At 45.5% G+C, this 18,590-nt stretch overlaps 1 protein-coding gene across 2 annotated transcripts in view; it reads right to left on the bottom strand.

Annotated features, from left to right (window-relative positions):
• MYO16 (myosin XVI) overlaps positions 1–18,590 on the bottom strand; it is a 2,357,781-nt gene that overhangs the window by 1,559,625 nt on the left and 779,566 nt on the right. The window lies entirely within an intron of this gene.

The raw sequence follows: 18,590 nt of genomic DNA, 5'->3' as shown, positions 1-18,590 counted from the left end.
GGATAACTTGAGGTTTCACTGCAACATAAGTGGAGAAATGTAGCAGTTTAGTATAAAAGATATTTGGGAGAGATGTTGAAAGATTCTGCCAGTAGAACATGATCAAATCTATCGGGCACTCACATTTCCTCTCCTTAACAGTTTTGTTTCATAGACCAATTAAAGTTCGGTATTGCCCTGTTCTGTTTGAGCAATAGCTTTTTGGTTGGCAGCCTCCCTTTGCAGGATCTTCAAGAAATGATTTCATCCTTGGAGAATGCTACTATTCTTATTGCTTCAGATTTTGAAAGTGCCTACCATCAAATCAGGTTTGATAAGAATTCTACACTTTTAAATGCCTTACTCACAACTGAAATTCATTCCAGTGCAAATGCATGTTATTTTGTGTGGTTTGTTCTTTCTATGTAGCATGGGGCCCTAGTCACAAACTAGGCTGTCATTTTGCATCCCCATGTCACCAGCATTGCATGGGTGCATATTCCAAACTTTTAGCAATTCAAAAGCAAATTGCTGAAGTAACCTGAAAAGAAGTGACAGTCCTATGCGTTTTACCATATGTAAGGACACTGGTTGTGAAATTTTTCTTGTATCAATACAGATGCATTTCCATATGCATAATTGTAAATGTTGTACAACTGAATATTGAATGGTGACAAACTCTTACCTCTTTCTAGGCTGTAATGATGGATAAGGAATTACTCCTCATGTAACATTAGTAAACTGTCGATCCTTTTAGGTCACATGAAGTAAATGTGAAAGCAAGACATTATGGGGTCTATTAGGATGGCGGTCGGATGGCCGGCGGTGGTCATCCGCCCGCGATTGCAACCCAGAAAACCACCAGTCCCATTAGCATGGCGGTGACGACTGCGGCGGTGAGATTTTCTGCCTGCCACTTTTCCGCCGGTAGCAGTCCGCACGCTTGCCTGCCGGGCGGTGCTGGACCGCTAACATGGGGCCGGTGCAGGGTCAGGCTCCGGCCGGCATGATTATGATGCCGGCGGTAGCCAGCCTTTCCGGGGCGGTGAAACCGCCATGGAAAGGCATGCGGAGAATGTGGGTCCCCAATGTGTTTGAAGGGGGTTTGGGTGTACTGGGACATCTCCCTGTTCCAGGTGGCGGGCACTGTGCAGTGCGTTCCACGCAGTGCAGGGATATGCTGGACATGCTTTTTTGGACATTGCGGCGGTGCTGCTGGCATCAGCAACCGCCGCAATGTTAAATGCCGCGATCGTACCGCCGGGGTCAGATTTCGACTGCGGAGTATACTAATTGGACCGGCGGTTATGCCGTGGTCCTAGTGGGCGGTGTTTTCCTGCTACCATGGCGGTCAGAGTGATTTTCCGACCGCCATCCTAATAGACCCCTAAGTGTCTAATAGTTGGACATAAGAGAGCTATTTGAGAGGAAAAGTGCAAGTGTTCTATAAAGTGACAGCAAACTTGAATTGCCACCCTAAATGTCAAAATTCTGTATCTGATGTGGATAAGTAGAGCACTATACCTTTAGAGAGGAGGAATGTTTTGGAATTTCATGCACTAAGAGGCATAGACAAAACGTTTTTTGATTGGTGTAAGCATGAAACTGGAGAGTGAAAGTGGAGTGATAAAACTGCCAAATATTGTGTGCATTCAAAGACTCCAACGGAGATGACTTTTGGTCCATGGTGAAAATTGACTCTAAATATTATGAAGCCTATTCGCAAACTGCATATTTCAGTGCTTAAAGTAGTAATACCACAATAGTACTACTCATGTACTGAAAAATGTGATTCACAAACTTATGACTGGAAGGAGGAGCCTCTACCTCGTCTACCTTTTATGTGCGGAGGGCACTGCCAATATGGCAATGAAATATGCACACATACGGATATGTTTATTTGGAAAATCTGAAGGGAGAGTAATTGGAAAATGGGGAATACTTATTAATAAATGGGATTGGTCTAGAGACATTTAAGGAGGAGTTTACAGAGGGCTTGATAATGCTAACACACAACCACAAAAGAGTTAGACCACTGCTAATCACAAACTGCCTGTCTACAGTTACTACAGCTCTAAAGTTGTGAATAAAGGCTCCAATAAACTTCAGCCCGGCCAGAGAGTAACTTTAGCACCAAACGTACCACAACACACTCCCATGGAAAACAATGGAGGCTGTGAAATTAAAATGTGCCTGTAGAAACTAATACTAAATTAATTAAGATATTTTAACATTTAAAATATATACATACACTTTTCAGTGTTAAAATGGTATATAGTTGTAAATTAATTAAAATGTATTAATAAACTTAAATTAAAAATCAAGAAACTTTTAAACTTGTATTAAAAAGTAAACATAATCTAAATTAGTTCAACACATTTACTTCATATTAAATGGGAAAGTTAGTGATGGTGGACTTTTAATTATGGTTTAAAAATATTTATAAACTAAATTAATATGATGATATAATTAATTATTTAATACACATTTAAATTGATGAGTAAATGTGCTCTAATGTATTGTATTCTTCCTAGGTTGATATAATACCTTTTTTCATTAATGTACTTATATGTTATATGTTAAACTATTTTAAAATATTTAAAATATTTTTTAAGGAACAATACATTTAAGAATTGTCCCAATAGTTTCCTTTATGGAGAACTCCGCCACGGTGGTGCAGAGCTCCATGTAGGTCTGCAAGTTTACACATAGTAACCCTAAACTCAAACTCTTGTAGGAGGCTCTAACCACTGATTTGAAGGGGTACCAACATGTAAGTCTACACCTAGGTGTAACTCTGTACTCGAAGATGATAAATAACAAAAAAGTGTACAGTTTCACCTAGGTGTAGTAGTAAATATGCATGTGAATAAATATAAACATCCATATCTATGCTTAAGAATAGCCTTATTTAAAACATCTAGTGACCAGAATGGCAGAAAGACTGTCCACTGCAGTTGATATCATTTCCTAGAGGTTGTGTTGTCGAAGAGCAACCTACCTCTTCTGTTCCTACCTTCTGTTCCAGCCAACTGGATGCCTTAGGGTAGTCACCAATTATGGACCACAGTCCCACTAAAAAATGAGTTCTGAGGTTTTGTGGCTGCTCCTTTTACTCACAAGCCCAATTTCTTACTCTCTTTACCATTACCAACATTTTTCTCTTCACCTCACAGTGCAACGTAAACCTTTTTCTAAGGTAATTTGGACATGTTTGGAATGCAGTAAGAACTGGAAAACAGGACTGTTGAACTAGCTGCAGGATGTCACTCTAAAGCAAATGGGCAAATCGAGGAAGTGGAAACAGTGATGAAGGAGACAAATTAGTCAGCTGTGAATGCCATATAAACAGCTTTTGCAGTCAACTTTACCAGCTTGAAGAGTCACATCACACTCTTATACAGAAGCGTTGCAATTTGAATTGTTATTGGTAAAGTGCCCATCCACTAGGGAGCTCAAAAGTGTGTGAATAAGAGTTGTGCTGGTGAGTTGAATGATGTGCAGAAAAATGTTAAATGGTCTCAAAGGAATACATAGTTATATGTGAATAGGAAAATGTTTTTTTCCTGGTAGGACTGAATCCACTTTTGGCTTAAAACTGGAGATGATGAAGCCACGATTGTATGGTTAAAGATTCCTAGCTTAGACAGAACCACATGGAGTGGTCAAATGTGAGGATATTAGGTGAAGTTTAGAGATGGTAGAATATGGAATGTATATAGGGGTCCAGACAAATGTGCATTCGATATTGCACAAGTGAGTGGATAGATTAGGCTGAAACGGAGACAGATCATACATGAACTCAGTTGGATGGTGAAAGAGGTGGAAGTGAATGAAGGCTCTGTACAGAACCATGTGGTGAGCACTAATAGTTCCAATGTTATTACACTGTAGATTAGAGAGCCAGTACATTCTTATCACAATTTGAAGAATTTATCATAGAGTGAGGGTGTGTTTGTTTGAGATTTAGTTGCATAATGTTTGTTACATTTTCAGTCTGTTTGTGTTTTTCTTGTCTTGGTAATTTTATGAAGATGTGTTGAATCAGTGTTTCTGTAAACATATGAACTCAGCGTGTTAGTGTTGAAATACTGGGCTATGGTTGTTTATGTCGCTCTTGAAGGGACGTTTTGCAAAAATGTTGGTTAGATTAGCTTTCTTAACATTGCTTTCTGAAATATAAGTTATCTTTCCACCTGATGTCCTAGCACTATTCCTTGCAAGTGATTTGGCGCTTCCTTAATAATATTAATAATAATCTGAAAAATCTGAAGGCTTGGCTATTCTAGATCATTGTCCAGGGACACCCTATCTGCATCTATCCTGTGCTGGTAAAACCCCTCTGGGTACCTGTGCACATTACAAAATTTCCAAATAAAACAAATATCATGAATGGTAAGTCTGTTGCACTCTTAACAATGATGTTTGGAAATTTACTGTGGCTCAATCATACAATAATGTTTGCACCTTTTTAAAGCTATGTCATAATGGAACTATTCTGTCAACTTTCCTTCCCAGGTGGGAATAGCTTTCAGCAGATTAATGTTCTGAAACGTTTTGTTTGCTGTTGGAAGGCATTCTTTGGGGAGCACCATTGAAGCCCTCTTATTTTCTCTTGACATATCCTTTAGTCTGATTTCCTAAGGATATAACTAGCTACATACTGCTTTGTTACCTAGACATATATGCCATTTGTACAATGCCTGCCACAGACTGAATTGTCGCTTGGTGCCTATTTCGCTCAGATAATGATTATCCAATGCCATCATACTGATTTCATTGCTAAGATGATCTTTAGGGGTATTAAACAAGACTTCTATTTGTCACACACAAAGTGTGGAGGCGTTATTTCTTCCACTATGCTGTCTTACTGAAGGCCCCTCACATACTATCCTTTCATAATATACACACATGATATCTACGTGAACACAAATGTGTATTTTATATTCATCAGACACAAAATAGACAATCCTAGTATAAGCTTCCCTACTCACCTCACACTGCCAATCTCTATGCACAACTGAAGAAAGATGTTTACTCAAGTGCCACATAATAAGTCCAAGGTGTATCAGGTAAGAGTTTATGAAATTGTTCTGGAGTGTGTGTTGAGGTGACCCATACAAAATAGGCCTCAAACCTTCAAACTCATTTCACCTAATCAAAGCTATGCTTGCCAAACTGTAATAACCTGGATGTTTTACAGAGCGTGTCTTGTCTTGAACCTATGGGCAAAACTATATAAACTCTAATGAACCATTATGTTCACAAATTCACATCTCAGTTTAATCTTTTTTTAAAACAAACTAATCAATGCACTTTTGTTTTAGATGCTTCGAAAGTTATAATAAAATTGAAATATTCGAACTTATTAAAAATGCATGTTGCAAACATAATAATTTCAACATTGTCCCTGCTCTCCCTGAAGGAAAATCTAATATGTATTGCACACTGATATCATATGCATGGGGTTGTGACATGCAGTACAACGTGTTGTTCAGAACAAATGTATTAATAAATGCACAAACCATCAGTCTGACTTTACATCACCACATGAAAAATTGAACAGCACATGATTCTTCCCAGGAACACATGGAATTTTTTGAATAATGCGTTATGTTACCAAGTGTCAGAGGTCGCAATCTTATTAAGGAGTGTGTAACCTTCCAAGAAATCCATGTTATTGGCAAGCAAGGAAAATGTAATTTTGGAAAAGATTAATTGTTGCTTTTTACAATTTTATCAATACAGAACGTGTTTGTGCCCTGTTCTGTACCAATGTTTCTGGGCTTTAGCAAGTCCCAAAGTACCTCAAGGAAACTGCAGTGGAATTTTTTTCTGAAGAAGGATGTGTACTTAAGAATATGAGAAACCATGTGTGGCCATTCTTTAATTACCGGTGTTATCTTATCCTTTATCTCCAATATTACAACGGTAATTAAAGAATGAGCATACACGGTTTCTTGAAGTAAGTGATATTTATTTTGATAAGTTCAGGATTACAGGCAGCCGCTCAGAGGCACTTCTACATCAATCCCAGCTCACAGGCACCAATCGTCCTCCTCTGCTCCGTAGAACATCGAATCACCCCGCGTTCCTGCAGTTGGGAGCACCACTAGCCGGCTGACCACTTACTTCCTGCCCTTGCTGTAGATGGTTAAGACATAACACAATTTAATTGGGGGGCGCTAGGTGGCGCACTTGCGGAATGGCTGCCTTCGGGTGAAGCTCCCGCTGTCCGGCATCATAATCCGCTCTAATATCCTTCTCCACGAACGGGAGTGCTTCTCCGGCGGCTGGAATTGGTGCGTGACTGCCTGCTGCTTGATCCTGGAGAGTGCTGGGGGTGACGGAGCACCGCAGCGGCTGTGGGCAGGGGAAACGTCCCCGTCCGGAGTGGAGTGCCTGACTCGTGGAGACCTGGGCCGGGTGCACTACGGGCACTGCAGACCGCGGCGCCCACGAGGCGTGTGGGCCTCAGGGGGAGCGCCGCTGACGCTGCACTGGTGCGGGCGGCCTGAAGCGGTGAAGCCTTGCCGATAATCAGCCCGAGACCGGTGGTGGACGGCGGAGGCGGCTGAGGGCCCTGTCTGCGGCTTAGGCGGAAGGTGCACAGAGCGACGTGAGCCTGGTCGGGCCGGGCGCTGCAGTTACCAGCGCTGCTCGAGGTCGCAGGCTGGGACACCTGAAAACTGACTCGGACCAACACCTGCCTCGACGTGTGGGCCCCTGCCGATGCCTGAAGGTGGAGCTGCGGGGAACGACGAGGTGAGCGGGGCTCTGGAGGTGGAGGTGGCAGCGGCATATTAGCACGGGCATAGCGGAGCCCGAGACTTGTTGAGATCCTGGCACTGCGGGGAGGTGAGTCGGCGCTGAGCCTTGCGCCGCGGTGCATCGTGACATAGGGGACCTGTGGCGGTGCCTGGCAGCCGAAGAAGCGGAACTCCCCTGACGCTGAGAGGGCTGAGACGGGGGGCAATTGGACCGTCACCTACTGCTGTGGAGGCGCTGCCTCGTCCGCTGCGAGGACCTCTGCCTGATGCTTGCCCCCTGCCCTGGAGATGCCGCCGCGTGATGAGAGGGGGCCCCTACAAGGACATTGCCGCTGGGGCAGCCGAGGGCTGTGCTAGGCCTGAGACCCTGGGAGCACGATAGCGCCTGGAAGGCTGTGACGGTGGCGGGACTGATAGTGAGTGCTTGCTGGAGAGATTGCTGCGCCACAGACCCGGAGGACTGTATATCTGCTGATTACGGACCCCCCCGTGGAGAACTTGATCAGGAAGATTGCGGTGACTGGCGAGACGCTCTGCTATGAGGGACAGCCGGCTGTTTGAAGGTTTGCGGGGCTTGCATCGGGGTGAGAGCCTTGCGCGACAGGAGTGCACTGTGTGCATAGGGCCCCGGGTGACCAGCCAGCCTACAACATCTGAGGTCTACGAGGCGTGTTGGCTGTGGTGGTGATTGGCGCCGTGGCTGGTAGAGTCGGCTGGCGACTGGGAGGAAGAGCTGTGCGTGGCTTGGTGCAGATAGGAGAGACTGGTGTCGAGACCCGCCGCGATGGGGAAGACGGACCCCCGCCAGCCCCGGCTCCACTTCGAGACGAAGAAGGCTGCTAAATCGGGTTCGGAGGGAGGTACAGAGCCTACGACGGTGAGCGCCTGTGCCTCCTCGCAGGAACTGGACACCGATATGAAATCCATCCTACTGGAGATGAGACAAGGCATAGCATCTATTGCTGGGAAAATGGACGACATGAACTCGCGAATGGACAATATTGTGCGTAAGATAGATGGGCATGAAGACAGGCTCAAAGAGGCGGAAACACGCATCTCGGATTCAGAGGACGCAGCGGCGCATATGCAGCAATCGATGACGCAAATGGACAAACTCCTCAAAGTTATCGCTGCTAAGAGTGAGGACATGGAAGCGAGGAGTCGTCGCAATAACCTCCGCCTCCTAGGCATTCCTGAAACTACGAATACGGGCAGGATGGAGCTGTATGTGGAGAAGCTACTGCTGGCGACAGTTGGAGCGGACTCCTTTTCGTCTCAGTTTGTGGTGGAGCGTGCGCATCGTTCGTTGGGTCCTAGACCACCGGTGGGCGGCCCGCCGCGACCCATCATCGCCCGGCTTCTCAATTACAGAGATCGAGATGTGGCTCTCAGGATGGCACGAGAGAAGAAGCAGCTTCAGTAAGAGGGTGTTACCTTCACTATTTACCCGGACTTCACGGCGGCAGTGCAGGAGGATAGGAGAAAATTCCTCCCCGTGAAACAAAAGCTCCGACAGGCTCAAATTGATTACGCTCTGCTGTACCCGGCTCGGCTCCGCATTACTCACCAGGGCAGGCAGTCCTTCTTCACCACGCCACAGCAGGCTGAGGACTTTCTAAAGCAACTGCGACGCCGCAATGCAGGGGAACGAAATACTGCGGGATCCCGGTCGCCCACCACCTCGGACATTGATTGAGGGGCGGCAGGTGTGTTTGTGGGAAACGGATCATCTAAGAAGATGAGAGCGTGCTGCCCCACTTTCATCATGGCCGTATGCTTTGTCGTTCCCGGGACTCTCTATACCGCGTGGGGTGGTGGCCCAGACTCTGGAGAAACTGATACGAACATGCCGGACACCCATGTCTTTCTGCTGGGATACGGCGCATCGGTGCGTATCCCTCAGGAAGTAAAGGGAACTTGTGAGCCACCTGATGTTACACCCCAGTTGGGAGATCCCCCTTAGGGCTGTTTTTGGTTCTGTGGACTTCGTTTTGCCACTCAGCTGACGTGTTTTAGGGGTTAGTTGTGGCTTTTCGGGGGAGGGAAGGAGGGGGGGTGGGATCTGTGGTACTGGCATGGTTGGGATGCTTCAGTGGGAGGTGGGTGGGGGGATGGTTTGTGGGAATGTTTTAGCACTTGCTCAGGTGATATTAGAGAGACAATTGCGCACTGCTACGCATACATACAGGGATGCACTCGGAGATATGGGGAGGGCGAAGCAAATTGACAAAAGTGGAGGATGGAAGGTAGGATGACTGACGAGGGCATAGGGGTCATCTCCTGGAATGTGAGAGGGATGGGGGATCCTAGGAAAAAGAGGCAAATACTCTCCTATCTGGACCGACACAAGGTCAACATTGCTTTATTACAGGAGACACATTGCACTCCGCACGTTGGGAATACCTTTGCTTGGAGATGGGCGACCTATAGGCTTTTCTCCTCCTACTCGTCCTATGCTAGGGGGGTTGCCATTCTAGTTAAGCGCAACACGCCCTTTACGCCGAAGGGGGAGCTGACGGACCCACAGGGCAGGTATGCGATGGTGTGGGGACGAATGGGGCAGGATACATTTACGCTGGTGAGTTGCTACGGCCCGAATACAGACACACCGGATTTCTTTACTGTCCTTTGGGGCAAGATAGCTGCCCTGGGCACCACACATATTATCTGGGGAGGGGACTTCAATGTGGCCTTTGTCCCCGCCGTGGATAGATCGACAGCGCTGCCACACCACTACAATCGCACACAGGCCACGATGAGGGAGATCATGGAGGAGGGTAGACTGCTAGACACCTGGCGCCACATGCACCCGCAGTCCATGGAGGGCACACATTTTGTATCTAGTGTGGCGTCTTGGGCTAGGATAGACTACTGCCTGACGTCTAGAGGGCTGGGACCTTGTATCCGCAGAGTTAGTCACTTGCCGCGCACCTATTCAGATCATTCGCCGGTGCACCTTGTGCTGGACTTGATGGGAGGGGGCGGACGGCGGAGGTCGTGGAGACTGCAGCCCACGGCACTGCAGGACGTGGTGTTCCACGCCGAATTGGAGGAAGAGATTGTGCTTTTCTTTCAGAGAAACAGGGGCACCGTAGACTCGGTAGAGACCTTGTGGGAGGCATTCAAAGCTACCATTCGTGGTGTGTGCATGTCGAAAAGCTTCGGAGTGCTCCGTGATATGCGTGGACGACTCCGGCGTCTAGAAAAGGAGCTACGAGCGTTAGAGGTGCGAATGGTTCGTGAGGCCGAGGGAGCAGCACATGCAGAGTTCCTGGACAAATTATCGGAATATGTAGATGCGGCTGATCGGGAGGCCAAGTTCCTGGGGAAATATTGGAAAGCGCGACAATATGGGGAGCGTCCGGGTAAATCATTGGCGGACGCCATACGGGCGCCCCGATTCTCCAATTATATCTAGGAAATTGTAGATGCAGATGGGACGATTTGTAGGGACTCAGGGGCAATGCGGGATATCTTCGTGGATCATTACGCCAAACTGTATACGACACAGCGTGGAGACCCCCTTGAATTTGAATCATTCCTGGGAGATGTAGCGCTCGGATGGTTGGAAGACCACCACAGAGAATTCCTTTGTGCCCCATTTGAATTAGACGAGATTTGTGAGGCAATAATGCAGCAGAAATCCGGCAGGGCGCCGGGCCTCGATGGCATACCCGCCGAATTCTATAAAACATATGTGGATACTATGGCCCCCATACTGAAAGAACTGTATGAGGTGGCCCTTGAGGGAGGCGTGCTTCCCCCCTCGATGCGGGAAGCCCTGATCACGTCCATATTGAAACCTGGCAAGGACCCACAGATGTGTGCTTCCTATAGACCATTGTCCCTCCTTAACTGCAACACCAAGATATTGGCTAAGCTCATAGCGAATCGGGTCCTCCTTCTAATTGGCAAACTGGTCCTGCCGGACCAGGCGGGCTTCGTTCCTGGGCGGGCAACCTCACATAATCTGCGAACACTTTGCTCGATTCTCCAAAATGTGTCGCCGGAACTCCCGCTCGCTGCAATATTCCTGGACGCTACTAAAGCGTTCGACTCAGTTGAATGGGATTACTTATTTGGTATCCTGCTTCGTATGGGGTTTCCGGTGGGTTTTGTGTCATGGATCCAACTGCTCTATAGGCAGCCCACCGCCAGGGTGCTCATGAATGGCTGCGTTTCGTCTGCCATCTCTGTTACAAGGGGGACCCGGCAGGGATGCCCGCTGTCTCCCCTTCTATTTGCTATTGCGATTGAGCCCCTGGTGTGTCGACTGCGGCAGCATCATAATGATAGAGCGCTCCGGTGCCCCCTGCGCCAGGTTTTGATATCAATGTATGCAGACGACTTGACTCTTTATGTTCGGGATCCCCAGAATAACCTCAACCCTCTGCTACGTGAGTTCATAGTCTTCGGGAAATTGTCCGGTGTTCATATTAACTGGGAGAAGTCGCATATCTTCCCCCTCACACCGGCGGCAATCCGGTTCCCACTGGACTACCCGCTGGAGTGGTGCGACTCGGACCTGAAATACCTAGGGATCCGGATCTCGGGGGACAGGGATGAGATGATCCGACTTAACTATGGTACTGCCATAAGCAGACTTACTGACAATGTCACCCGATGGATTGCGCTGCCCCTGTCCATGGCGGGACGGGCCTCACTGATAAAGATGGTGGCGCTGCCGCAATTCCTATGTCTATTCCTTAATATTCCCTATCACCCGGGGCGGTTTTTCTTCAAAACTCTGCGATCAGAGCTTATCAGACTATTCTGGGGAGGCAGGAGACCGCGAGTCGGGTGGAGGGTGCTGACCAGGCCTGCTATGCTGGGAGGATTTGATGTGCCGGATTTCGAGCTCTACCACGCATGTGCCCAAGCCCACTATGCCTACTATTGGGTGCATCCGCCGGCATGCATGCCGCAGGTGGCGGCGGAGCACTGGCTGGCAGACCCGATCCCCCTTGACGGAATGATACATGGATCTCCCCGCTGCCGCAGTGATGCACCGACCACAGTAACGGGCACTGTTGACGCGTGGCACTATATTATGCGGACTCTGGGGATTTCGGCTCTTTATTCCCCAACTCTGCCTCTGACTTACCATCCTCAGCTGATTTGCTGCAGGAGACGGGCTTTCAACAGCTCTGCAAGAGGGAGGGCAGGCGAACCTGGGGGGACATGTTTCACGGCGGGACTTTCTGTACGTCTGCTCAATTCTTTGGCGCCGTGCAGCACACTCCCTTGGAACTGTTTCTGTACATGCGATTGCGACAGGGCATGCGGGCCATACTCCCGAGCTTTCCGCATGAACCGGAGACGTTGCAACCTCCCCATCAGATGCTACAGAGTGACAGTCCCGGACACTTGGTGTCCAATATGTACCGCGCGATACGGGCAGATGATGAGGCCTCTGCCGACAAGACGCGTATGCGCTGGGCGACGGATTTGGACCAGGATATTACAGGGGACCAATGGCGCTACTGCTGCTTGCAGACAGCGGAGATCTCGGCGAGCGCCAGGCTACGTATTATTCACTACAAGTTCCTTCAGTGCATGTACTGTACACCGGCCGAAATGTGCCGCTTTGGGCTGCTGGATACGGACGACTGTGCTAGATGCGGCGGAATGGGGGCAGGGTTCATGCACCTTGCCTGGGAGTGCCCGAAAGTGCGAGAATATTGGGGACAGGTCTTTGTAGCGCTGGCTGAGATGACGGGTCTCCCGCTGGAGTGTGACCCTTTGATCGCGTTGCTGGGATATACTCAACAGATTGCAAAGGTGCAGAGGCGCTATGTCTCACTCTCGTTGCTGTTAGCGAAGCGTAGAGTAGCCTGCAGGTGGGGTAGGGGACGTGCCCCCAAATTCAAGGATTGGTTAGCTGACCTGGTGTATTGTCAGGAATACCTTACCATATATGCGGAGACATTGCCTGCCCTTTCAAAACCTAGAGACATCTGGGCCCCCCTGACACAATACCTGCTGGCTCGAGCGGATACATTCCCCTCAGGACGGACCTGATAGCAACACTGGCGGACCCGCTCCCCTAATGTCCAGTGTTGGGGTGGCATATGAGTTTCTTGCTGGTATTCCCCTGAGGGACAATGGTGGGCGGGATGAGCCGTGGGTTACCCCGTCCCAGTGACTAGGGCAGGTACTGCATACCTAGGAACACTGCTCCGTTACCTGGAGAAATGCGGTCAATGGTGACTCTGCCGGGATATGTATTGTGTATGCCTGAGAACTTAAGATGCCATAGAATGAATACCCTAGGAGGGCCCCGCCCTTGTATTTGAACTGCTTGTAAACAACTCGTTTTTGACTATGAACCTGCTGTGTCGACCTCCTGACGATACGTCTACGCATCAATTGTTTGCAAACCCTGGGTCTGAGGAACTGTCTGTGTACTGTGTGTATTACTTTTGCAGTGCTTTTCAATAAAAACTTAAAAAATAAAAATAAAAAAATAAATAAATAACACAATTTAATCGATTTAAAAAAATGGTCTGATTAAATACCAAAAAAGGAGACCTGTAAAAGTAAAAGTAGTGAGAACTATCACTTGCTTCACAAGTAAAAGCTGTCCCTATTTCTGGAACTGCATCTACAAAGTATGTGGACAATAAAGGCATCAAGAGAGTTAAAGATTTAAGGAATGGATAGATGATAGATAGTGTTACCAATAACACACAGCTCATCTTTTCCCTCACTGACACAAACAACACCACCAGGATCAGCTTCACCTCCTGCATTACCAACATGGTCAGTTGGATGAGGGAGAACTGCCTTAAACTCAACTCAAACACAACAGAGATCCTGATCTTCAGAAACAAGGGCTCCCCATGGGACCAGTCCTGGTGCCCCTCTGTACTAGATCCAATGCCCATCCCCGCAGACCACGCCAGAATCCTCAGCATCATCCTAGATGACAAACTCACAATAAATAAACAGATTGACGCTGTGATCATCGCCTACTGCCTCATTCTCAGAATGCTCCACAAGATTTTTAAATGGCTCCCCATGCACACAAGACGCACGGTCACCTAGGTCCTCATAACCAGCAGACTTGACTATGCCAACGCACTTTAAGTCAGCATCTCCAACCAGCTCCCACAATACTCCAAACCATCCAAATCACCGCCGCAAGACTCATCTTAGACATCCCCAGGAGTGCTCACATTGCTCCATACCTCACTGAACTACACTGGCTTCCCATCCAGAAACGTTGCCATTACAAATTTCTCATCCACACCTTCAAAGCCCTCTACAACATCAGACCCATTCCTAAATTCAACTCGACCATCCATTCAGACAGCTATGCTCTACCTCTCTACCCATCACATGGGTCCCCTGCAACCACAGAAACAAGTCAGTATGGCACTCCTTCTCCTTTATTGTCACCAAGAAGAGGAATGAACTTCCCCAACACATCACAACAGCTTCTTCACTACACAAATTCCGCAAAAAACTGAAGACCTGGCTGTTCAACAAGGAGTTCCACCCCACCTATATTTCCTTCTTCAGCGCCAGGATGCCCTCACGGGTGATAAGCTTTGCCATGTCGATCGATTTACCATACCATAACATAACATAGCATAACATAACATAACATAACAAAGTGGTAGTTTCCCCTTGTTGCCAAAAAAACTAGTGGATTATTCTAGGTCTTTATCATTTCCTTCCTTATAGAACAATAGTGTGGTCATCCATTGCATGAAAAATGTTCCCTGACTAGTGCAACATCTTCCAGAACAAATATTTTGTATAAATCATATCATTAGACCTGACAGTCTTGGGGTGGTCTCCCCCAAACATTTTGCCTGCTTGCCTCCAATTTTGCTGATTTTGTTCTACTGTTGGCCTTAGGACTCTGTGCACTTTACCACTGCTAAACACTGCTAACGTGCCTGGGCTCACTCCCCTAAACATGGCTTGATTGCCATATTCATAATCGGAATATTTAATTTACTTATAAGTCCCTAGTAATGTGAGCTACCTATGCACAGGGCCAGCAAATTAAATGCTACATGTAGACCTGCAGCACTGATTGTGCCACCCACTTAAATAGCTACATGACTCAGGCCTGCCGTTGCAGAGCCTGTGGGTGCAGTTTTAAACTGCCATGTCGACCTGGCATTTAAGCCTCCCGCCAGGCCCAAATCTTCCTTTTTAATACATAAAAGTCACCCCTCAGGTAGGCCCTGGAAAGCCCAAAATGGCAGGGTGAGATGTATTTAAAAAGCAGTACATGTAATGTTATGTTTTACATGTCCTGGTAGTTCGTGTTTTACTACTGCAATGCCTTCTCTCCCATTCGAGTTGCCTTAATGCATTTTAAAAGTGTAATTTCCAAATGAGAAGAGATGACCCTTTCATGTTTGGTGTCTCTGGAATCACAATTTAAAATCTTAACTTATGGTGAAGTTGGATTTTAAATTGCAATTCCGAAAATGGCACTTTTTAAAAGTAGTAATTTTCTTGCAATATGTGAAAAATGCTGGAGCCTCGTCAGGTACCCCGGACTCAAGATGCAGAACCAAAGAAAATTAATTGATACGATCTTCGTTGTTTAGTCACTTTGCACCAATTAAATAGGGTTTATTTTATAATTTTGACTAGTATTACGTTTTACATGCAGTGATAAAATTCATTCAGCAGTTTGATTGATTATGTTTTTGGTCACTGTTGGTTCTCATGTGATATTTTTCACCATAGTTACTTCTGATAAATGACATTAGGTCTATATATTCTATGCTGAGTTAAGAGGAATGTTGAACCCCCATGTGTCATTGAGAAAAGCCTGGACAAGCATCTCTGGATTCAAGCTAGCCTGGCTGATGAGGGGTAATATATTCCAAAACTGGTCCCTGAAGGCTTGTTTCCGGTCCAGGGAGTACCAGACTTGGCAGTTCAGGCTGGGCTGTTCCTAGGAGGAGCAGAGTAAAATCTGATTTGCATATGGATGGGTTCAAACTGGGGTAGCTTAGTGAGCAAAAGAACAACGGATTTAACCCAGATCTCTTGACTAGGGGAGAATATTTGATTTATTCAGTATTCCATCCATCATTTGTTGCTCCCTCACTTTTTATTCTAAGTGGGATAAGTATGCCCACAGGCGAGTCTCTTGCTCGCTGTGTCACTGGATTCAAGCTATACTAGCTGATGAGGAGTGTTGTACCCCAAAACCGGTCCCAGGATGCTTGTTTCCGATCCAGGGAGGACCTGGCTTGCCAGTGCAGGCTGGACTGTTCCCATGAGGAGCAAGGAAAAGACTGATTTGCATATGGCTGGGTTCAAACTGGGGTGGCATAGTGTGCAAAAGAGCAATAGATTTAACATGGATCTCTTGACTGGGGGAGAATGTTTGACTTATTCAGCATTCCGGCCATCTTTTTTTGCGGCAGCAAGAAAATGATTATGTCAATGAAAATCATCTCTAGTAAAGATAACAATGTGCAGCATTATGGTTTTTGGATGGCCCCATGGTAAAATAAATCAGGCATCCAAAATAAAAACACCTTCTATTTAGACATCTGGATTTCAAAAGAATGCCATCATCAGATTTGTCAGGAAATAAGCATTAATTCCTTCTTCAAACTGATAAAATCATCCAGGGAAAAGAGGGTAATCTGAGTGTATAAGGATGATCTTTGGGATCTTGATGGAACTTGTAAACATCTGCTGTATGTGTGAAAGAGCCCTGTGCAAAAGGCTATTGTTAATGCCAAAGTGCTTTTCCACAGTAGTGTTGGAAATGCATCTCTTCTATAGAAGAATAATGTTATGCATACGCAAAGCCCAGCAAATATACACCATTAAAAAGATATCAGAAACATGTGATTTGATGGATTAAACCTCATGAGAATGTATTGCTATAACACATCTAGCAAATTATAGGGACAAGCTTGCAAGAGAGTTCAAAGAGCTAGGGTTACTCATTGTGCCCCCAGCAAGACTTCTCTTGAAACCAGGGCTATCCTCTTTATTCAGAAAACCAGATAGGAGTTGAAAAAAAGTTCTCCTGAAATTGGTCAGACATCTATCAGAGCAACTTTTGGCATATCTGAGAATGCTATCAATTCACAAAGATTGTGAATGTTTGTCCTTGAGAGATCTAAAAATCTAAAGACTTCCCTCTGAAGGCTCTTATTGGTAGATACGAAAATATATTCAAATATAGCCTAAAACACGTTATAACCCTCTGTCTTTCATATCCAAATCTTCAAGGGAAAACATTTTTTCCACAAATGAAAAGAGGAGAAATAAAGGACACAGACTCTGTTGTCTTCTGTGTGGTTTGAAATCTGGAATGCAGGGTCATAAAGAAGACACAATGTATCTGAGAGAAAGCCAGGAAGATGAGAGAGGAGATGCTATTCAGAGGTTTGTTATATATCACACAAGAACTGTACCAGCAAATAATGATCTTATGAAACCTGTTTACACATTTTATAAGTTACATGGTGTAACTATTCAATACCCTCTGTTCCACAGTTCATACTTTCAGGGTTTTTCCCAGTTCATTCAATTCTCCATCTTAGGCGGAGCCTTCAATGCAAGTATGATTGCAATCCAGTATCAGCCACTCATTTTTTTTTTTTTTTTTAAATATAGTATATACAGCATACCTCAAATAGGAAACTAACCTTTTAATTTAGGGTAGTAGTCATCAATCTATATTATCCACTAGGACATCTATGTCTGAAACTGCATACCATGATTGTTTTGTTCCTATGCCTTGATATGTGTAACTTTGAGTTGGTCCATTCCTACCTGAATATTTGTAGATTGGTTATATCCGTATTTCCCTATGACTTTAAAATAGAGATTTAGTTGCATAATATTTTCGGTCTGTGTGTTTTTTCTTGACTTCGTAATTTTAAGTAGAGCTCTGTAATGATGTGTCATATCTGAGTGATTCTGTAAACATATGATGTCAGTGTATTATTATTGTAATGCTGAGTTATAGTTGTTTATGCAATTGTTGGTGGGATATTTTGCAAAAAATTAGACTCGCTTTCTCAACAGTGCCTTATTAGGTTTCTTGACGAAGTTTACATTTTTATTTTGCTATCTGTTTCATTTCATCTCTGTTTATTATTTTCTTGATATTCATACTTGCTTTGGCAAAAAGCATCAAACAAGATATATCTGTCTACTACAGTAGCCATCTGACTAAAAAAGTAAATTTAAAAAAAAGATGGATTGTAATTTCTTTGATGAATTATGTCATCCTGTACCACTGTGTTAAACTGTAACTCCATTGCTCAGTGAGATCCCAAAAGTATTCAATATCGACTGGTTGCAGATTTTGATATAGACATTTTCCCCAAATAGAAACAATTAGCATTGAAGTGTACTAAGTGTAATGCAACTAAGACTGGGGTATTCATTGTAATAGACTGCACTTAATTGAATGTGGTTAAGATTTCCTGTCGAAGATGAGGAAAACATTTGAGTTTTAAGCTTCATTGGATACAAGTAACCAGACGTATTTTTGGTTTCTATTTGTATACAGTATCTAATGAATTTAATAAAACTAAATTAAAACATCTATAACCAATATGAAAATATGCAAACGCTGACATGAATATCACTGCACATGTAAATGTATGACACTATGATAACTTCTAGTTACCCCTAAATCTTGTATTAACTCATAATGGTGGCTGTTCAACAATGGCTGTTTGACTGCTCTGCTGTCTAGCTCTCCAACTAATTGCAATGTGTCAGGCAGCTGACTGGTACTTGTACCATGCCCTTGCAATCTACAGTCAAACCAGTTTCTGGAACTCAGCACACTGTTTTTGTTGTCAGAGTATTTATGTGGTTTTGCGTCAT

The sequence above is a fragment of the Triturus cristatus genome, chromosome 8 (genome assembly GCF_964204655.1).
Source record: "Triturus cristatus chromosome 8, aTriCri1.1, whole genome shotgun sequence".
Taxonomy (NCBI): Eukaryota; Metazoa; Chordata; class Amphibia; order Caudata; family Salamandridae; genus Triturus; species Triturus cristatus.
The sequence above is the reverse complement of the archived record's forward strand: the minus strand, read 5'-3'. Positions and strand labels throughout refer to the sequence as shown.